This window comes from Cajanus cajan, chromosome 11, assembly GCF_000230855.2.
Source record: "Cajanus cajan strain Asha chromosome 11, NIPB_CcT2T_4, whole genome shotgun sequence".
In the NCBI taxonomy this organism is placed as follows: domain Eukaryota; kingdom Viridiplantae; phylum Streptophyta; class Magnoliopsida; order Fabales; family Fabaceae; genus Cajanus; species Cajanus cajan.
Genome location: NC_138527.1, coordinates 12,538,773 through 12,548,243, shown reverse-complemented (window position 1 = coordinate 12,548,243; position 9,471 = coordinate 12,538,773).

Below are 9,471 nucleotides of genomic sequence, written 5' to 3'. Positions count from 1 at the left end.
TAGGCGATATAATTCCTTTTTGCTTTATATATATCAACTACATATAAGATTTAATTTATATATACAAATTATTTTTTTAGGAGAATATAATTTTATTCTTATTAGACTACTATTTTTATGATATAAAACTTGTATAATGTTTTCTCTATGTTTATAAGTTTATATTACAATTTTTATTTTAATTTTATTTTTCAATATCAATTATTTAATTAATAATTATGTAAAATTTACCTAAATAAAATTACAACCAGTGGCATGAAAAAAAGAAAGTAAAGAAAAAAGTATTTAACCTCCTTAAACTTAATTTTTTTTTTTTTGCAAATAAATACCACAAACTTTAAATTTATTCTAATTGACCCTTAAACTTTGTCTTGTTAGCAAATAGACACCATAAACTTTAATTTTATTATAATTTATGTAACACCCCGATTTTCACAAATTATATGAGGACTCAAAGCTCAATAAGGGTGATTTAGTAGCCTAGAACGGGCCATTCTCAAATTGGAATGGGTCATTCTAAACTACTAAAAAGACCTATAAACCCTAGATTGGAACGAGCCGTTCTAATATCCAGAACAGGCCGTTCCATTTTGGGCACGGGGCCTTCCAAATCGGGAATGGGTCGTTCCAAACATGGCTGTTATGAGTTAAAACGCAATCACAGAACGGGTCATTCTGGTTTAAGAACGGCCCGTTCTAGATGCGAATTTAACACATGATGAAAGGAGCCAGAACGTGCCGTTCCGGATCTGAAATGGACCGTTCTGGATTTGAAACGGGTTGTTCTGGCCACTTCGGACATCTATAAATAGCAGACTCTGACACTGCTCCTAGACACACTCTTTGAAGACCAAGGAGAACCAAGAGAAGGAGGTCAACCAGATTTTGCACTAGCTTCATCTTCTGCTTATCCAGGTAAGGAGGGAGTGAGAAACCTCGCTCGGGAGTGTGGGAATAATTGTTAGGTAGCAGGATTGGTCCCCAATCCCTTGCTTGATGCATGCTTCTAGGAACAAACAAAATATGAATGTTTTCTGTTTTGCTTTCTGATTGTTATATTTTGATACATAAATTACTTAATTTTACTTATATTCGAGAGTTAGAAGGAGATACAAGAATTGATAGAGTATTTAACTAACCTATATAAATGTGGGCCAGTATTCACAAGACCAACTCATATATTTAGTTATCGTTAGAGTATTTAACTTAAATTTATAAATAATTTTATATTTGGATTGATTAATTATTGAGAAATAAAAATAAAATAATTACTTTAGTTTTTAATTATAGTTTTTGAAATCTTATTTTTTTTTTGTTGAAAAATCTAAAATTATAATTCAGATTTCTCTAATATTATTCATTAAGAGAAAAATGAAAATAATTTTATATGAAAGTGATATATATATATATATATATATATATATATATATACGAATCCATCCCTGATGCTGTTAATACCCTTATCATGGCCATTGTCAAACATTTCATCGGAGATCCAAGTATTTGGAAAGACAGATCTGGTGAACTCCTATCCAATCTTAAGTGTAGAACCTTAGGAGATTTTAGGTGGTATATATATATATATATAGGAAGCATATCAAGTGAGAGGGAATATATTATGAGAGATAAGAGGGTTAAAATATAACCCTTAGATTAATCAAGTGAGAGAAAATTTTGGGTTTAATGATCAAGTGAGAGGAAACTAATCTAAGGGTTATATTTTAACCCTCTCATCTCTCATAATAAATTCCCTTTCACTTGATATGCTCCCTATATATATATATATATATTACTGCAGTTAAATTGTTCATTTTGTTATAATTATTATTGTTTTTTTTTATTTTTTGTTTAGCGACGGTTGACTTGATCCCTTCCAAAAGGTGATTCATGTTGACGTGTTATTAGATTTTTTCTTTTTTGATTTATGCACTATTTTGATGTATATGACTAAGAGAAATTTCTTGTATGAGACTATGTGAATATGACATGAGAATGTGAAAGGTGAATATATGATCTGTGATATGATATTGTGAAATAATGTGACATGAGATATGATGAGACATGATAAGTGAAATGTTGAGTCAATGAAATAGTGAATGTGACATGCATCATGTGCATATATGACTCCAGGTGTGCCGCTTAAGCCGCATACCAGTGATCTAACAATTTATTCCAGATGTACCTTGGGTCACCAGTGATAAAATGATTTATTCTAGGTGTGCCGCTTAGGCCACATACCAATGATGTAACAAGCTATTCTAGGTGTACCTTGGGTCACTAGTGATGAAATGATGAGAAATGTGAAACTTCTGTATGGCGCTACTTGCATACATTTATGAGTCGAGTCCATGTCATTATTGCATGATAAGTGAATGTATATGCATTTTAATGTATCTGTAACTTGAGAGTTATGTTTGTGACACCCTTACTACCCCAACACATATAAATATTAATCATATAAATAAACTTAAAGAATAAAGTTTTTAACGTTGGTAAAAGGGTTCGCATAAAACCTTCATATTCATTTATCAATAACCAACATAATAATTGAAAATAAAACTTGAAAGTTTACAAATTGTTTTCAAAATCATATATACAATTCCAAATCCATATCAAATCTATGTCCTAAGAATCCTCTGCCCCGATGTCACAATATCAGAGCATACCCACAATTCAACTGTTGGCATTCTACTCGTAGCCGGATCTTCCTCACCTAAAACATCCACAATTTATACGGTGAGAAAAGGAAATATCTATATGCAAAGTACATACCACCACAACATAATGAAATCTCATCATAATTCATATATATAAGCATGTATCATAATTTATCAACCCATCACCCTCCACACCATTTTACATTTAACAATATCATTTTCACGTCCATAATTCAAGCCAATCTTACAATTAACACTATGCCAAGACCTCGCCACATCTGACACAAGTGATACAGGTTAATTGCCTCATTCAACCCACACCATATCAGGGTTCGTATCATCCCTGATCATTCAAGAGTACGCTCGTCCCTGAAGCATCACCTACCCAGGGTTCGTATCATCCCTAATCACTCAGGAGTACGCTCGTCCCTGAAGCATGAATGTGAGGAACCACAATCACATTACAATCCATACAATCTCTTGCAATTAACCCTATGTCAGGGCTGCCATAATCGACATAAGTGGTGTGTGTTAACTGTCTTACTCATCCCACACCATACTAGGGTCACGCCCTCCCTGTAGCACCACTTACCCAGGGGTCGTGCCATCCCTAGTCACTAGTGTGAGGAAACACATCACAATCACAACCTTAATCATGTCCATACAACATCTCATCTCATATCACGATTTCATATCACATACACAATTTCATATCACATACTCAACAGATAAGTCTAACAAAATAAGGGTTTACACATCCTCACGCAATTCACCATGAATACTCATTATAACAATAATATAAAACTCAGTTAATTCCCCAGTTTAATACAATATTAAATCAATAGAATTATCAATTTAATATAACATTCATAAATGTAATAATAATCAATAAATTAGCAATTTAATATAATTTTAATACAAACGATAAAATCTCCAATTATTCTAAAACCCAACTCACAGACACTTTTCTACAATTTCGTTCTCCCTCTCAGATCATCATTCTTACAAATTATTAGCATATCTATAATCCTCAACACATACAGAATCTAATGGGATCCTCAATTTCTCAAACAGAAATCATCCAATTTTTCACAACCTAACTTACAGGCACTTTTCTATAATTTCGTTCTCTCTCCCAAAGCATCATTTTTACAAGTTAAACATATATTCGTAATCCTAAATATATATAGAACAACATAAGATAATTAATTCTCCAAACATAAATAATTATAAAATTATTCATAACCCTAAGGGCTCTTCCTCTACCCAATTCCCTCATGTAACTCTACATATAAATAATCTCATTTTCTCCCGTACCTGGATAAATAGGAACTCGGGCAGAACCTCCTCCTCTTTTTCCTTAAATAAGGATCGGAACTAAAATTGGAGCAGAACTTCATCCTCTGAGTTCCCCTTGGTCTTCAGAGAGAAGAAGAGGAACGAAAGAGAGAACAGAAGAGAAGAGAGAGTGAGAATAAGAGGTGTGTAGAAATGAGAGGATTTGAGGCCTATTTATAGGATTTTTCGCCCACCTACCACTACAGCCCGTTCCAAAATCGGAACGGCCCGTTCTAGGCCCTTCAAACCTACGTAAATTTTTCAACTGGAACGGCCCGTTCTCAAACCCAGCAGAACGGCCCGTTCTAATTCCAGAACGGCCCGTTCTCCAAACCAGAACGGCCCGTTCTGCTTCTACAATTTTGGCCATACTCACTATTCCAGAACGGCCCGTTTCAAAATTGAAACGGCCCGTTCTGGGCCACGAATTGGGCCTTTGGCCCACGAAAAATGGGTTGTTACCATACTCCCCTCCTTTAAGAAATTTCGTCCCCGAAATTTTTGTAATGGTAGACTTCTCTCTTCTTACTTTCTATTCCTTATGCAACCTCACTACGTTACTGATATACAACTCTATCAATTTTATCAAAGGATTTCTAAGGGTAAGACATATAAACTTGGCGAGTCTATCCACTGAAACACAAATAAAATCAATCTCTTAAGCGTCTTAGACAAACCTACCACTAAGGTCTATCCACTCACCATCTCACTTCCAAAATGGAGCGTCTAAGTGCTACAAAATTCTTAAAGATTTCTAGTATGCTAACCACAAGTATACAATTGCTTTACTCCTCTCTTCATCTTAGGCCACTACACTTCCGCTGCGCTACTCTGATACATCGTAGTAGCTCTTAAATGAATGCTAAGAGTACTCTTACGTTCTTTTTCTAAGATCATCCATTAATTCACTAGTCACTTTCAACATAATCAATTCAATGCTCCTAAGGATAATCTCACACACCAAGCATAAGTCTCTAAATTCTCCAATCAAATCCAACCCTTAAATCATCAAAATGATATACCAGAGGTCATCATAATCAAGGCATCTGCCACAATATTGGTTTTACTTCTATGATCATCTCTAAAGATTAAGCACCTAAGCATAAGTTCACTAGGTATACATATCAGATCTCTAATTTCACCCCTCTATCTACACCCAAGTCAAACTCTTATCCTATAGCCTCATATATTGTCACCAAAATTGTGCTTCTCCAATTTCCTTCAACAATCCATTCGTTACTCAAGTCATACTTAGTCTCACACTACTAAGAGTAACCTTATAAGCCAAACTTAAATCTCTAATTTGAGCCAAAAGGATTCATCTCTCTAATCATAAGGGAAGATAAATATAAAGGTTTCCTACACAAAACATCGATCACCCCAATGGCTTTAGCCAAAATAATAAATAAGATCAAAATCTTATTCCTTAAGAAATTCCAACTATCTCTTTTATCTCATATTTAACTCCTTTGGTCAAAAGATATTTAAGGTTCTTATGATCACTAAATACCTCAAGCTTAGAATCATATAGTTAGTGTCTCCAAATCTTAGTATAAACGAAAAAATTGCTAACTTAAGGTTATGGGTAAGGTAATTCCTCTCATGAATTTTCAATTTCCTAGAAGCATAAGCTACTATTGTTTCTTCTTGCATCAACACTCTGTCCCAACCTATCTTAGAAACATCAACCCATACCACAAAAGGCTTACTAAGATCGGCCAATGCTCATACTAGCGCACTAGACGATCTTTCCTTAAGAATTTGGAAACTACTCTCACACTTACTATCTCACACAAAATAACACTCTTCTTACTCAATCTGTTCAAAGGTAACGCTATCTTAGAAAGTTACTCAACAAATATCCAACAACAATGAGCTAATCCAAGAAACTCATAACCTCGCTAATAGACTCATGTATCTCTCACTTAAGCACAACTTCTATCTTAGATAGATCTACGTTATACCTCCGCAAGAAATTACAAGACCTAGAACACTCATCTCATACAGTCAAAAATCATACTTAGATAATATATCCTAAATTTATCTTGGATATATCTTCACACTTAACTCTTAATATGATGATATCACATCCTAAGGTCAATCTCATTAATACACAAACATCCACTAATTGATCCATAAAGTCATCTATCCTCATATCAACATACATGCATATCAAATCATATTAGAATACCTATCTTAAACCTTCATATATACCATCCCTAAGCATATACGAATCAATCATCGCTTACACCATAAAGCATGAATCAATCTTACCACATGACATCATATCACCTTAAACAACCTCTCAATGACAAAACCTCAAAACATCATTATCCAAATCTATTTTTATCCTTGCTATGCCTAACAACTCAAAAACATCATGACAACATATACCTACCTCCAACAACTGTAAAAGCAATTGACACTCAGAGAGTTATACTCATCCAAATGATCTCAAACCTATCTCAAAAGAAAGCTAAGAAAATAAGCTACAACTCTTATGAAGACATAAGATTCCAAGATCATCTTCTTAGCTAAAAATTTTAAAAACCTCAGCAGATATATTTGGCGCTTACAGCTAGACCTTTGATCACTAAAGTAGCTATAACTGGAGTTCTAGACCTCCGTTTTACCTAATTCTAGTTCCATTGGAAAGATAACGTCCAAGGCTACAACTTTTGTGAAGACCATAAAATCTAAATCTGTCAATACGGTACTGATATTGGCACAACAAGACTGCAACGAAAATATTCCCTACACCATACAGCAATAGTGTACTAACATCCCACAAAATACCTCAACCATTCCAAACTCACTCCTCAACTTCATATTCAAGCTTTCTACTACAATCCTAAACCAAAACAACTCACATATTCCACACAAAAGACTTACATCTGAAGTAAAATCCCCATGCAACCTAACCCCTAACTAGGTTAATACGCAAGCACTAAAACTTAAGGAAATCACCAAAACTTTGACCTTTCATCAAGAACACTCAAAGCTCTAATGCTCAACACATAACCTCTTAGATTCAATCACTAGAACTATAGCTTTCAGAAACTCTACAAATCGTAAACTCTTAATACACTCGACAAATCAATGTCTCGCCCACATTCAAGGTTCTAATAGTTCTAGTTGGTTAGCACAAGGCTTCGTCCACTACTACTAGCACATATGCTCGCAACACGAGCGATACCATTCAACCACTACTTCTTACATAAGCAAGAAGTATCAAAACAAATAAGCAATTATGAATAGCATCAACTAAGCTATATCATGTCTTTCAGCCAAACTATGAGAAAATAATATAAGTGTAAGCACAACACTAACAACACAAGGGAAACATCATCATCATCATCATTATCCTCATCATAAAGCAAAACATATTCCATCATTCATCTACCAAACAAGCATAGTAAACTCATAACTAACGGCCGATTGGATCGACCTGCTCTGATACCACTAAATGTGACACCCTTACTACCCCAACACATAAATATTAATCATATAAATAAACTTAAAGAATAAAGTTTTTAACGTTGGTAAAAGGGTTCGCATAAAACCTTCATATTCATTTATCAATAACCAACATAATAATTGAAAATAAAACTTGAAAGTTTACAAATTGTTTTCAAAATCATATTTACAATTCCAAATCCATATCAAATCTATGTCCTAAGAATCCTCTGCCCCGATGTCACAATATTAGAGCATACCCACAATTCAATTGTTGGCATTCTACTCGTAGCCGGATCTTCCTCACCTAAAACATCCACAATTTATACGGTGAGAAAAGGAAATATCTATATGCAAAGTACATACCACCACATCATAATGAAATCTCATCATAATTCATATATATAAGCATGTATCATAATTTATCAACCCATCACCCTCCACACCATTTTACATTTAGCAATATCATTTTCATGTCCATAATTCAAGCCAATCTTACAATTAACACTATGCCAAGACCTCACCACATCTGACACAAGTGATATGGGTTAATTGCCTCACTCAACCCACACCATATCAGGGTTCGTATCATCCCTGATCATCTAGGAGTACGCTCGTCCCTGAAGCATCACCTACCCAGGGTTCGTATCATCCCTGATCATTTAGGAGTACGCTCGTCCCTGAAGCATCACCTGCCCAGGGTTCGTATCATCCCTAATCACTCAGGAGTACGCTCGTCCCTGAAGCATGAATGTGAGGAACCACAATCACATTTCAATCCATACAATCTCTTGCAATTAACCCTATGTCAGGGCTGCCATAATCGACATAAGTGGTGTGCGTTAACTGTCTTACTCATCCCACACCATACTAGGGTCACGCCCTCCCTGTAGCACCACTTACCCAGGGGTCGTGCCATCCCTAGTCACTAGTGTGAGGAAACACATCACAATCACAACCTTAATCATGTCCATACAACATCTCATCTCATATCACGATTTCATATCACATACACAATTTCATATCACATACTCAACAGATAAGTCTAACAAAATAAGGGTTTACACATCCTCACGCAATTCACCATGAATACTCATTATAACAATAATATAAAACTCAGTTAATTCCCCAGTTTAATACAATATTAAATCAATAGAATTATCAATTTAATATAACATTCATAAATGTAATAATAATCAATAAATTAACAATTTAATATAATTTTAATACAAACGATAAAATCTCCAATTATTCCAAAACCCAACTCACAGGCACTTTTCTACAATTTCGTTCTCCCTCTCAGATCATCATTCTTACAAATTATTAGCATATCTATAATCCTCAACACATACAGAATCTAATGGGATCCTCAATTTCTCAAACAGAAATCATCCAATTTTTCACAACCTAACTTACAGGCACTTTTCTATAATTTCGTTCTCTCTCCCAGAGCATCATTTTTACAAGTTAAACATATATTCGTAATCCTAAATATATATAGAATCACATAAGATAATTAATTCTCCAAACATAAATAATTATAAAATTATTCATAACCCTAAGGGCTCTTCCTCTACCCAATTCCCTCATGTAACTCTACATATAAATAATCTCCTTTTCCCCCGTACCTGGATAAATAGGAAATCGGGCAGAACCTCCTCCTCTTTTTCCTTAAATAAGGATCGGAACTAAAACTGGAGCAGAACTTCATCCTCTGAGTTCCCCTTGGTCTTCAGAGAGAAGAAGAGGAACGAAAGAGAGAACATAAGAGAAGAGAGAGTGAGAATAAGAGGTGTGTAGAAATGAGAGGATTTGAGGCCTATTTATAGGATTTTTCGCCCACCTACCACTACAGCCCGTTCCAAAATCGGAACGGCCCGTTCTGGGCCCTTCAAACCTACGTAAATTTTTCAACTGGAACGGCCCGTTCCCAAACCAGAACGGCCCGTTCTCAAACCCAGCAGAACGGCCCGTTCTAATTCCAGAACGGCCCGTTCTCCAAACCAGAACGGCCCGTTCT